Raw genomic sequence first — 13177 nt, 5'->3', positions numbered from 1 at the left:
ATAAACTTTTTACATTTTAATTTTAAGAATAAGGCAATGTATCAATTTTAACATTAAGTCATCGATTTCATCGCTATGTTGGGTGAAATTAATCGGCTCGTGTTAAAAACGGGACGTCCTTCTAAAAAACAAAAAAAAACTTGCAACTTCTCATTTCCTTCAATCGGATCACACTTAAATGTCAAATTGAATTCGTATTTTTGAAAATCAAGACAACATGTGTTTAATAAGATACCAATTTTGGGCGTCGCGAGGGTGCTAATACCTTCCTCGCGCGTAACTGACTCCCGAACCCTAAATTTTCTCTGGATTTTAACGTAGACCTAAACTCAACCTTTTATTTGTTTTAATAAGAGATCTAATAGGTGTCCAATCACACCTAGGAAAAAGGATCGGTGGCGACTCCCTGTTTATTTCAAAAATCAAACGTCAAATTTCAAACTTTTTTTCAATAAATCGCCACAATTAGCGACCAAGCTAAGCTAAAATTTTTACGTCGCTACAGCTGGCGACTCCACTGGGGAAAGCCTTTTTGAGAGTCGTGTTTGGAATTAAACACGTTTTGTCAAAATTTTCAAATTTCCTTGTTCAAAGTAAATATTTGGTCGTGATCCGAAAATCTCGTTTTCAAAATTCATGCATTTGTATCGTGCTGTAAATATTTCTTCTAACTTGCTTATTTGGTTGTTTTTCAGTTTTTAATTTTTATGGTTTTAATTTTGGTTTAGTTTCTTTAAGTGAAACGTAAAGGTTTATGAGTTGTTCCCCACACACCGTGCACTTGCATTTTCGTATAACATGAGCTCTCTACCCGGGCTCCGTCCGTTTAAGTGAAAGTAAACATTACGCCTTCGTGAGTTAACTCGTCCCTCCGCACAGGCTAGTGAATACTTTCGGGTTACATATGATTTATGCTTTCGTGAGTTAACTTGTCCCTCCGCATAGGCATAAGTAAATGTAACCCCTCGAATTGAACTCGTGAGCCTGTGATAGGCTATGACCGAGGCTCCGTGTTAATCTTAGTAGATGATAGTACGGGCAATTCGAGTACCTATCTAGAACCAAAACCGCATATAATGAACCATACGAGCCACCTAACTAGAGCCATGCTGAACCTCCGTCCGTTTAGTAGTCACCAAAATAAGTGCACGGGAGGAACGCCTCTTACCTTTTGCACTTTCGCTTTCTATGCAAGGGAATCGAGTCCATTGGACCAAGTAGCTTAATTTGTTAGATTTTCCACAATTTTTCTCTGATCATATGTGTTTTGCTAACCAATGTTGTTTGTCTGTATTTCTATTTTTCATCATGTATCATATACATCTTGTTAGGAAATGGTTGATTAGAGATTGGTTTCCAAAAAGGGGTTTCTGATAGAGGAGTCAATTACACGAGTGACCGAAACGTTGTGTAATAGACTCTTTTGATTAAGGAAATGCCTAAATAGGGGCTATCTTGAAATTAACACCAATTTCTTGCATTGCTTTCATGACTAACAGTCATTTGACATTCATGCATTCATTCATTCATTGCATATTCCATACTCGTTCGCTGAGGTTAAAACATACAATTCGCTAGTTGTGCATACCATACGGGAAACCAGGGACATTCCACGAAAAACTGCCTAGCCTTTAAGAGAAGAGTTCAAGGACTCATTGATGCAGGTATCCTACGATTCGATAGTGCCAGTAATGCAACTGGGAACCCATTCCCTAACCATATCGAAAGGGATGTGAGCATAGTGGGGAAAGTGGACGAATGGAAAGTCAGAAGATGTGTTTCGGAAATAAGGACGCCTCTGCAGAAAATCTGGGAGGTACTGGTTAAGAAAGGATTGATTTGTCACCCCGATAGAATTCTCGGAGAAGAAGGTCAAAGTTTTTGCAATTTCCATGGAATTGTGGGACACGACATTCAGTCGTGTGAGGAATTTAAAAGGTTGCTTCAAGACCGGATGGATAATAAGGAGATTAAGATCCTTAACAAAAGGGAAGAGACCAATGAAAGAGAAGTATGCGCCTCTGATAGCCAGTCATCAGGTCCCCCTTATAGCGCTGATCAACCGTTAGTAATTTATTACGATGCAACGAAAGAGCCGGTGAAACCAAAAATGATAATCGAAGTACCATCTTCTTTCCCTTACAAGGACAATAAAGCAGTACCATGGAAATATGACGTTAATATCGTCACACCTGAAGATGAAAAACCCAAAGCCATGACTGGAAGCGTCGGGGAATTAGGTCATTTCACTCGTAGTGGAAGATGTTATTCGAAGGAGATAAAGAAGAACAGTGACTTGAAACAGAAAGGAAAAGCACCGATGCATGTGACCGATGATGAGCATGAAACTGCGCCTGAACAAGAAGCTAAAAATCCTGTGGACGAGGAGGAAGCACAAGAATTCTTAAAATTTATCAAGCACAGTGAATACAATGTGGTAGAATAATTGAGTAAGCAGCCAGCGCGAATCTCGGTATTATCTCTGCTGTAGAATTCAGAACCACACTGAAACGCTCTGCTGAAAGTGTTAAATCAAGCTTATGTGGCAAACAATGTATCCGTTGAAAAACTGGATAGGTGGATGAACAACTTGAATGCAGATAATTTCATTTCTTTTAGTGATGATGAAATACCGCCCAATGGTAGAGGCTCAGTGAAAGTATTGCATATCACAACCCGTTACAAGGGCTACATAATACCGAACGTGCTCATCGATAATGGTTCGGCACTCAACGTTATGCCTTTGGCCACGCTTTCTAGAATTTCGATGGATCTGTCCCATTTAAGGCCCTGTCATTCTACGGTAAGGGCATTCGACAGGACAAGGCGTGAAGTCATGGAAAAAATTGAGATCCCTCTAGAAGTGGGTCCCTATATATATGATGTCGAGTTCCAAGTCATGGACATTACATCCTCATATAACTACCTTTTGGGAAGACCCTGGATCCATTCTACTGGAGCGGTCCCATCATCCCTCCATCAAAAGGTGAAATTTATCATGGATGGCTGTTTGGTCACTGTCGAGGGAGAAGAAGACATTGTCGCATCTATCTCTGCTGATGCGCCATACCTTGAAGTGAGCAAGGACGTAGTGGAATGCTCCTTCCGATCCCTTGAATTCGTCAATGCCACATTCTTCACTGAGGGAAACAAAATTCCCGTGCCTAAATTGTAGAGAAATACTAGAATGGGTGTCAAGTTGACTGTAGGAAGGGGAGCTCGAGTGAGAAGAGGTTTAGGGAGATATCTGGAAGGAATAGTCAGGGCTCTAAAACCAGTGCATCATAAGGCCCGATACGGTTTGGGGTTCCAGCCGGACATGCATCAAAGAAGAAGACAGTGGAAGAAAGATCAAGAAAGAAGGATCGCGAGAACCTTAGGCCGAGAACCAGAATGGGAGCCTATGGAATTCCCTCATTTGTCAAGAACATTTACGTCTGCGGGAATGATATACCCGAGGCAGGACAATGCACAAGGCACAATGTTAATGATCGAAAAGGGTTTTCAGAACATCAGTATAAATGTCATTGACAAAGGAGCTGACACAAGTAAAGATGTCTCAAGGATACGCCTTTGTCCCCCTGGTTTCATGTTGAACAATTGGACTGTCGAGGACCTTCTTGTAGTTTATAAGTCTTCAGAGTAATGCTCAAACATTAGCATTCTATTGTGTCCTTAGATATAATAGAATTCTTTTGTAGGAGCTTGCATTCGCTCTTTATCATTTAAGTGAATATCAATGAAGATGCATTTTGTCACGATTTTTCGTATTATCACTAATTTCATAATCATTTTCTCATTTTATAGCCTATCCTTACATTTGCCTCATTGCCATGACATAACATTTTGTTTGTTGTTTCCAATACTTGGATATCCCCCGATAGCTTCCTTTTCCATTCAACTTTCAGGTGCTCAGATATTGACGACATGAATAAGCCCGTTACGAATCTTGAAATTGATTTTGAGAAGGCTGTTTGCTTAGGAGAATTTGAAGCCGAAGAAAATACTGAAGATTATGTCTCGTCTCCTGAATTGTTAAGAATGGTGGAGCAAGAGGATAAACAGGTTCTGCCTCATGAAGAATCTGTGGAAACAATAAATTTGGGCACTGAAGAGAGGAAACAAGAAGTGAAGATTGGGACTTCTATTTCAGAAAGTACCAGGCATAGTTTGATCACTTTACTCCGCGAATACAAAGATGTTTTCGCGTGGTCATACCAGGACATGCCAGGGCTAGATGAAGATTTAGTGGTCCATAAGCTCCCATTAAAGCCAGATTGCAAGCCCATCCAGCAAAAATTAAGACGGATAAGGCCCGAAATACTGTTGAAAATAAAAGAGGAAGTCAAGAAGCAATTTGACGTTGGCTTCCTACAAGCCTCCAAATATCCAGAATGGGTGGCTAACATAGTCCCGGTACCAAAGAAAGATGGAAAAGTACGAATGTGCATGAATTACCGTGACCTGAATCGAGCAAGCCCAAAAGATAATTTTCCCTTGCCACATATTGACACGTTGGTGGACAACACAGCAAAACATTCATTGTTTTCTTTCATGGATAGATTCTCGGGGTATAATCAAATCAAGATGGCCCCTGAGGATATGGAGAAAACTACCTTCATAACAATGTGGGGAACGTTCTGCTACAAGGTGATGCCATTCGGGTTAAAGAATGCTGGGGCAACATATCAGAGGGCTATGGTGACGTTATTCCATGACATGATACATAAAGAACTAGAGGTCTACGTCGATAATATGATTGCTAAATCTCGAGGAGAAGAAGAGCATGTAATGAACCTCAAGAAGTTGTTTGAAAGGCTGAGAAAGTTTCAGCTAAAGCTTAATCCAGCCAAATGTACATTCGGGGCTACCTCGGGAAAGTTGCTAGGCTTCATTGTCAGTGAAAGAGGTATCGAAGTTGATCTAGATAAAATAAAAGCCATCCAAGAATTACCACCTCCGCGCACGCAAAAGGAAGTTAGAGGATTTTTAGGGAGATTAAATTACATCGTCCGATTTATCGCTCAACTTACCAACCAATGCGACCCAATCTTTCGGCTTCTTCGAAAACATAACCCGGGAGAATGGAATGAGGAATGCCAAGTGACCTTTGATAAGATAAAACAATATTTGTCCAGTCCTCCAGTGCTAGTACCGCCAACTCCGGGAAGACCATTAATTTTGTATCTGATAGTGTTCGAAAGTTCAATGGGTGGCGTACTGGGATAACATGACGAGTCAGGAAAGAAAGAAAAGGCGATCTACTACCTCAGCAAAAAGTTCATTGAATATGAGGCAAAATATTCGTCCATTGAGAAATATTGTTGCGCTCTGGTTTGGGTAGCTCGGAGACTCAGACAATATATGTTGTATCACACGACATGGCTAATTTCAAAGCTGGACCCAATAAAATACATGATGGAATCGCCGGCACTATCAGGAAGAATGGCACGATGGCAGATTCTCCTTTCGGAATATGACATTGCCTATGTAAGTCAGAAGTCGATAAAAGGGAGCGCAATAGCTGACTTCTTAGCAACTCGAACGATAGAGGAATATGAGCCTTTAAGATTCGATTTCCCAGACGAAGACTTAATGTGCATCACAGAAATAGAATCCGAGTCATCAAAAGAGAAGTCATGGAAGATGTGCTTTGATGGTGCGTCAAATGCTTTAGGGCATGTAATTGGAGCAATCCTGGTATCACCAGACGGGAATCATTATCCGTTCACTGCAAGACTGAACTTCTTCTGTACCAATAATATCGCAGAATGAGGCCTGTATCATGGGGCTTCGTGCAGCTATCGAACGAAACATCGAGATCTTGGAGGTGTACGGGGACTTAGCCCTAGTGATTTACCAAATCCGTGGAGAATGGAAAGTGAAGGACTCAAAATTGATTAAGTACAGCGATTTAGTGGCTGGAGTGATCAAGGAATTCAAAGAAATAACTTTTCATTACTTCCCACGAGAAGAAAACCAACTGGCTGATGCCCTAGCCACTTTGGCTTCAATGTTCAAAGCAAGTAGAGAAGCAGAAATAATGCCCCTCAAAATGAGCATATACGAGGTCCCTGCACACTGTTGTAGCATTGAGAAAGAAGTAGACGGACGGCCTTGGTTCCATGATATCTTAGAATATACCAAGAATCAAAGGTATCCCGAACAAGCGAATGAGAATGATAAAAGAACAATTAGAAGAATGGCAGCGGGATTTGTTCTTGATGGGGATATCCTGTATAAAAGAGAAAAGGATCAGATGCTTTTGAGATGTGTGGATGATGTTGAAGCCAGAAAAATACTTGAATAGGTCCATGAGGGAATTTGCGGAACGCATGCCAATGGTTTCAATATGGCCAGAAAGATCATGAGACTCGGTTATTATTGGCTGACAATGGAAAGTGACTGCATCAATTTTGCCAGAAAATGCCACAAATGTCAAATCTACGGCGATAAAATTCATGTAGCCCCTTCACCCCTTCATGTCATGACTTCTCCGTGGCCTTTTTCTATGTGGGGCATGGATGTCATAGGGTCAATTTCTCCAAAAGCTTCAAATGGACATCGATTCATTTTTGTGGTTATCGATTACTTCACAAAATGGATTGAAGCCGCTTTGTTTGCCAATGTGACGAAGACTGCAGTGTGCAAGTTTTTGAAAAAGAAAATCATTTGCCGATATGGTTTGCCTGAAAGAATCATCTCAGATAATGCCACGAATCTGAACAATAAGATGATGAAAGAAGTGTGCGAGCAGTTCCAAATAAAGCATCATAATTCCTCGCCCTATCGCCCAAAGATGAACGGGGCTGTTGAAGCAGCTAACAAGAACATTAAGAGGATCATTGGGAAAATGACTGAGACATATAAAGATTGGCACGAGAAACTTCCATTTCTTTGTTTGCATATCGCACATCTGTGCGAACATCTACGGGAGCACTCCTTTCTCTCTAGTCTATGGAATGGAAGCTGTGCTACTTATCGAGGTTGAGATCCCCTCTCTGCGAGTATTGATGGAATCAAAGTTAGAAGAAGCAGAATGGGTTCGAGCTCGATATGATCAGTTGAACCTCATTGAAGAAAAACGTCTAAGGGCAATTTGTCATGGGCAAATGTACCAAAAGAGAATGATCGCAGCCCATGACAAGAAGGTACGACCAAGAGAGTTCCATGAAGGAGAACTCGTTCTGAGAAAGATTCTCCCAATACAAAAAGACCTGCGAGGAAAATGGGCACTAAATTTGGAAGGACCATACATTGTAAAAAAGACATTCTCAGGAGGAGCTTTAATCATTACCGAGATGGATGAGAAGGAGTTACCGAATCCGGTGAATTCAGATGCGGTGAAGAAATATTATGCTTAAGATGAAAACCCGAAAAGGGCATCTTAAAAAAAAAGATCAGGGCGAAAACCCGAAAAAGGGCGTCTTGATTAGTACAAAAAGATTAGGATGAAAACCCGAGAGGCCGTCCTAATGAAACAAACCTGGCAGTCGAACGATAGGTCAAGTAGTGAGACTACAGTATTTGAAGCACTTCTGAAAGCTCGAAATTTTCTACGCAAGAAGCCATGCTCGAAAATATTATTGATTGAAGAACGTGGAAGAGTTCATGTGTTGAATATCTAGAGCATTTGTATCCGTTGAATACGACCTTTTCTTTCTTTTTGACATTTTTACTCTCATTGGTTAACTTTCTTTGTTTGCCACATTTGAAATAAAGGAATATGAGATATCCTTTTTATCCCTACCTAACCATTTTCATGCATCTCATTATATGTTTATTTAATGATAAATAGTGAAATGACATACTCTAAACAAAAGAAATGTCAAGCATTACCCGAATAAGAATTCGATAAGTGCAAGATCTTCAAAGCAATAACAAAGTTTAACCAAGGGCAAAAGGGTGATATCTGAGAAACGTCGATTACTCGTAAAGCTCGAAGACAGGTATGAGGCTTGAAGAGAAGGTCGAGAATCAAAGCAATGAACGCAGATCCTCAACAATCATGGCGAAAATGACATACGACCAATATGCTTAAGGAGCACTGCATAATCATGTAGGCATAAAGGCATTTAAGACAAACATGTGCATATCATGATGACATCATGCATGGCATATACAGGTAATCCAGTAAAGCAAGAAATCTTGAATGAGAGTCGCACTGAATCAAAGGAAAAGATACCCGAGTTCTACCAAAGGACTGGTTTTGGTATTTTGATGTTTAATATTCATGCTTTCCAAGGAAAATCAACTCATATTGCGAGAGATGAGTTGAGCCTCAAGACACGTTGAGGTATTTTTAATTTTTTTTTCAAAATCAACTCATATTGCGAGAAGTGAGTTGAGCCTCGGGGCACGCCGAGGTATTTTTAGTTTATGTTTTAAATTGACTCATATTGCGAGATGTGAGTTAAGCCTTTTAATTTTTGTTTTTCAAAATCAACTCATATTCCTAGAGGTGAGTTGAGCCTCAAGACACGCTGAGGTAATTTCAATTTCTGTTGTTAAAAAAAATCAACTCATATTGCGAGAAATGAGTTGAGCCTCAGGACACGCTGAGGTAATTTCAATTTCTGTTTTCAAAATTCAACTTATATTGCGAGAAATAAGTTGAGTCTCAAGACACGTTGAGGTATTTTCAATTTCTGTTTTCAAAAAAAAAATCAACTTATATTGCGAGAGGTGAGTTGAGCCTCGGTTCACATGCTGAGGTATTTTCAATTTCTGTTTTTAAAAAAATATCAACTCATATTGCGAGAGGTGAGTTGAGCTTCAGATTACACACTGTGGTATTTTTTTCAATTCATATTGCGAGAGGTGAGTTGAGCCTCAGGACACGATGAGGTAATTTCAATTTCTGTTTGTCAAGAACCAACTCATATTGCGAGAGGTGGGTTGAACCTTTTAATTTCTACTTTTTCAAAATCAGCTCATATTGCAAGAGGTGAGTTGAGCCTCGGGGCACGCTGAGGTATTTTCAATTTTTGTGTTTTAATTTCAACTCATATTGCGAGAGGTGAGTTGAGCCTTAGGACACGCTGAGGTATTTTCAATTTTCATTTTTTTAATTTATGTTTCAAAAAAAATCAACTCATATTGCGAGAAGTGAGTTGAGCCTCAAGACGCTGAGGTAATTTCAATTTTTGTTTGTCAAAAATCAACTCATATTGCGAGAGGTGAGTTGAGCCTCAGGACACGCTGAGATATTTTCAAATTCTATTTTTATCGAAAAAATCAACTCATATTGTGAGAGGTGAGTTGAGCCTCGGGACACGCTGAGGTATTTTCAGTTTTTGCTTTTTAAAAGAATCAACTCATATTGCGAGAGGTGAGTTGAGTCTCGGGCCACACGTCGAGGTCCTTTCAAATTCTATTTTTAATTTCTTTTTTTTTAATTTATGTGTTTCAAAAAAATCAGCTCATATTGCGAGAGGTGAGTTGAACCTCAAGACGCTGAGGTGTTTTCCATTTCTATTTTCAATTTCTGTTTTAATTCAAAAAATCAACTCATATTGTAAGAGGTGAGTTGAACCTCAAGTCACATTGAGGTATTTTCAATTTATCATCAAAAATCAACTCATATTGCGAGAGGTGAGTTGAACCTCAAGACCCGTTGAGGTATTTTCAATTTCTGCTCAATTTATGTTTTTCAAAAATCAACTCATATTGCGAGAGGTGAGTTGAGCCTCACATGCTGAGGTGTTTTCAATTTTTATTTTTCAAAAAATCAACTCATATTGCGAGAGGTGAGTTGAGCCTTGGCTTACACGCTGAGGTATTTTTCAATTTCTGTTTGTCAAAAAAATCAACTCATATTGTGAGAGGTGAGTTGAGTTTCGGCTTACATGCTGAGGTCTTTTAATTTCTGCTTTTCAATTTCTGTTTTTTCAATTTATATTTTTCAAAAATCAACTCATATTGCGAAAGGTGAGTTGAGCCTCGGGACACGCTAAGGTAATTTCAATTTCTGTTTGTCAAAAATTAACTCATATTGCGAGAGGTGAGTTGAGCCTCGGCTCACATGCTGAGGTCTTTTTAATTTCTGTTCTTCAATTTCTGTTCGTAAAAAAAATCAACTCATATTGCGAGAGGTGAGTTGAGCCTCAGGACACGCTGAGGTATTTTTAAATTTCTGTTTTTCAAAAAAATCAACTCATATTGTGAAAGGTGAGTTGAGCCTCGGGACACGCTGAGGTAATTTCAATTTCTGTTTGTCAAAAATTAACTCATATTGCGAGAGGTGAGTTGAGTCTCGGCTCACATGCTGAGGTCTTTTTAATTTCTGCTTTTCAATTTCTGTTTTTTTCAATTTATATTTTTCAAAAATCAACTCATATTGCGAGATGTGAGTTGAGCCTTGGGTTCACATGTCGAGGTATTTTCAAAAATTAACTCATATTGCGAGAGGTGAGTTGAGTCTCGGCTCACATGCTGAGGTCTTTTTAATTTCTGCTTTTCAATTTCTGTTTTTTTCAATTTATATTTTTCAAAAATCAACTCATATTGCGAGATGTGAGTTGAGCCTTGGGTTCACATGTCGAGGTATTTTCAAAATCTACTTTTGCGAGAAGTGAGTTGAGCCTTTGCTCACGTGCTGAGCTATTTTCAATTTCTGCTTTTCAAAAGAATCAACTCATATTGTGAGAGGTGAGTTGAGCATTTGCTCACATGCTGAGCTATTTTCAATTTATGCTTTTCAAAAAAATCAACTCATATTGCGAGAGGTGAGTTGAGCCTCGGGTCACACACTGAGGCGTTTTCAATTTCTGCTTTTCAAAAATCAACTCATATTGCGAGATGTGAGTTGAGCCTTGGGTTTACATGTCGAGGTATTTTCAAAATCTACTTTTGCGAGAGGTGAGTTGAGCCTTGGCTCACGTGCTGAGCTATTTTCAATTTCTGTTTTTAATGTCTAGTTTTACAGAGTCAATTCATATTGCGAGAAATGAGTTGAGCTCAAGATCACATGCCGAGTAAAGAATCAATATTAGAGCTGATTGAAGACACCAGATTTTGTCTCCCTGAAGTTGCAGTGGAGTTAATCGAGGATATCAGATCTTGCCTTTCTAAAGTGGCAGAAGAGAAGACCCAAAACCTTATCTCACTGAAGCGATAGAAGAGCATATTTGAATTACATTGGAACAGATTGAAGCTACAAGGCATATCTCCGAATTTGCAGTGGATTGAACCAAAGCTATAAGATGCGATGGACTGGAAAGAGACTACCTGGATGAGAAGAGCACCAAAGAAGTCCATACTTAGCAAGACCGGGCAAAATTGGCCTTTCTTTATATCTTTGCTCTATTCTCGTTACACGATAATAAGCAAAGAGGGGCAGCTGTTGTAGGCCAATTTTAGCCCATTTACATCAAAACCCAATTTAGCCTTACCTAACCCACCAAAATTAAACCCAAAACCCAAAATCTTAACTACCCAAAGCCCAATTTTCATCAAAACCCTAATGGCCCAAACCCTAAGCCCAAATCAAAATAAAAAAACCTAGCCCACAACTTAAACTTTTCTCAACTAGCCACACCTTTTCCACCACCAACTCCACTAGCCACTCCTTTTCCACCACCAACTCCACTAGCCACACCTTCTCCACCACCAAATCCACTAGCCACACTTGCTCCATTACCTACTCCACTAACCACACTTGCTCCACCACCACTTGTACCTACAAATGAAGATATAAACAATAAAAAAATATTTTGTAAATGGCTATATAAGCCTTCTCATATTTTGTGCCGGGGGGATTTTTTTTGAGAGTTTTTGGGAGAGAAAGTTACTGTAAAGGATTTTTGGAGAGGTTTCTTTTTAAAGTAATCAAGGAGAAGAGTTATTGTGAAGGCTAGTTTTTGGAGAAGCTAGGTTTTTTGGAGATTAATCAAAGATCAAAGCAAAAGAGGTTTCTTTGTCTATTCTCATTTTAAATTCTTTGTTTACTTATTGTTTTCCTTTCAATCTTATTTTGTTTCTTTTATACGAAAGTAAAAAATAAAAGGAAGAAGCTTATCCATTTTTACCGAAAAAGTTTTTTGAGGTCCGGCTGCCGTGTACGGTGGCGCCGGCGGCGGTCCGGCGACCGGACGATGGCCGGCCTTGTGGCCGAAAATCACCCACCCTCTCCCTCTCTCTTTTTTTGTTATTATTATATTTCTTAATATTATATTATATATATTCTTTTAATATATTAGGTATATTTTAAATTCTATATTACGTATATATATATTTTATACTATTTTATTTATATATCTTTAATATTATATTATTTATATATATATTTTTCTACATGTTATCTTATGTATATATCTTAACTATATTATGTATATATTTTTAACACTATATTATGTACATATTTTTAATATTATCACGTATTTATTTTTATATATGTACATATTGATGTAGTATTATTAATAGTATTTTTTTAAACATCGTTATTATTTCTAATATATATTATGTACATCTTTTTTATTTCTATTTTATTTTTTATTTTTCAATATTAATTATTATTATTCTAATATTTTGATATTTTAATATTTAATATTTTATATATTTTATTATTCACATCATTGTTCGCATTTTTTGACAATAATATTCTTGGATTTTTCTTACTATCATTTTAAAAACTTTTACATTTTAATTTTAAGAATAAGGCAATGTATCAATTTTAACATTAAGTCATCGATTTCATCGCTATGTTGGGTGAAATTAATCGGCTCGTGTTAAAAACGGGACGTCCTTCTAAAAACAAAAAAAAACTTGCAACTTCTCATTTCCTTAAATTGGATCACACTTAAATGTCAAATTGAATTCGTATTTTTGAAAATCAAGGCAACATGTGTTTAATAAGATACCAATTTTGGGCGTCGCGAGGGTGCTAATACCTTCCTCGCGCGTAACTGACTCCCGAACCCTAAATTTTCTCTGGATTTTAACGTAGACCTAAACTCAACCTTTTATTTGTTTTAATAAGAGATCTAATAGGTGTCCGATCACACCTAGGAAAAAGGATCGGTGGCGACTCCCTATTTATTTCAAAAATCAAACGTCAAATTTCAAACTTTTTTCAATAAATCGCCACAATTAGCGACCAAGCTAAGCTAAAATTTTTACGTCGCTACAATTGAAAAATCCAATATAATAAATTTTATCTTTTCTAATTCTTTTAAGA

The sequence above is a fragment of the Gossypium hirsutum genome, chromosome A06, assembly GCF_007990345.1.
Source record: "Gossypium hirsutum isolate 1008001.06 chromosome A06, Gossypium_hirsutum_v2.1, whole genome shotgun sequence".
NCBI lineage: Eukaryota > Viridiplantae > Streptophyta > Magnoliopsida > Malvales > Malvaceae > Gossypium > Gossypium hirsutum.
The sequence above is the reverse complement of the archived record's forward strand: the minus strand, read 5'-3'. Positions refer to the sequence as shown.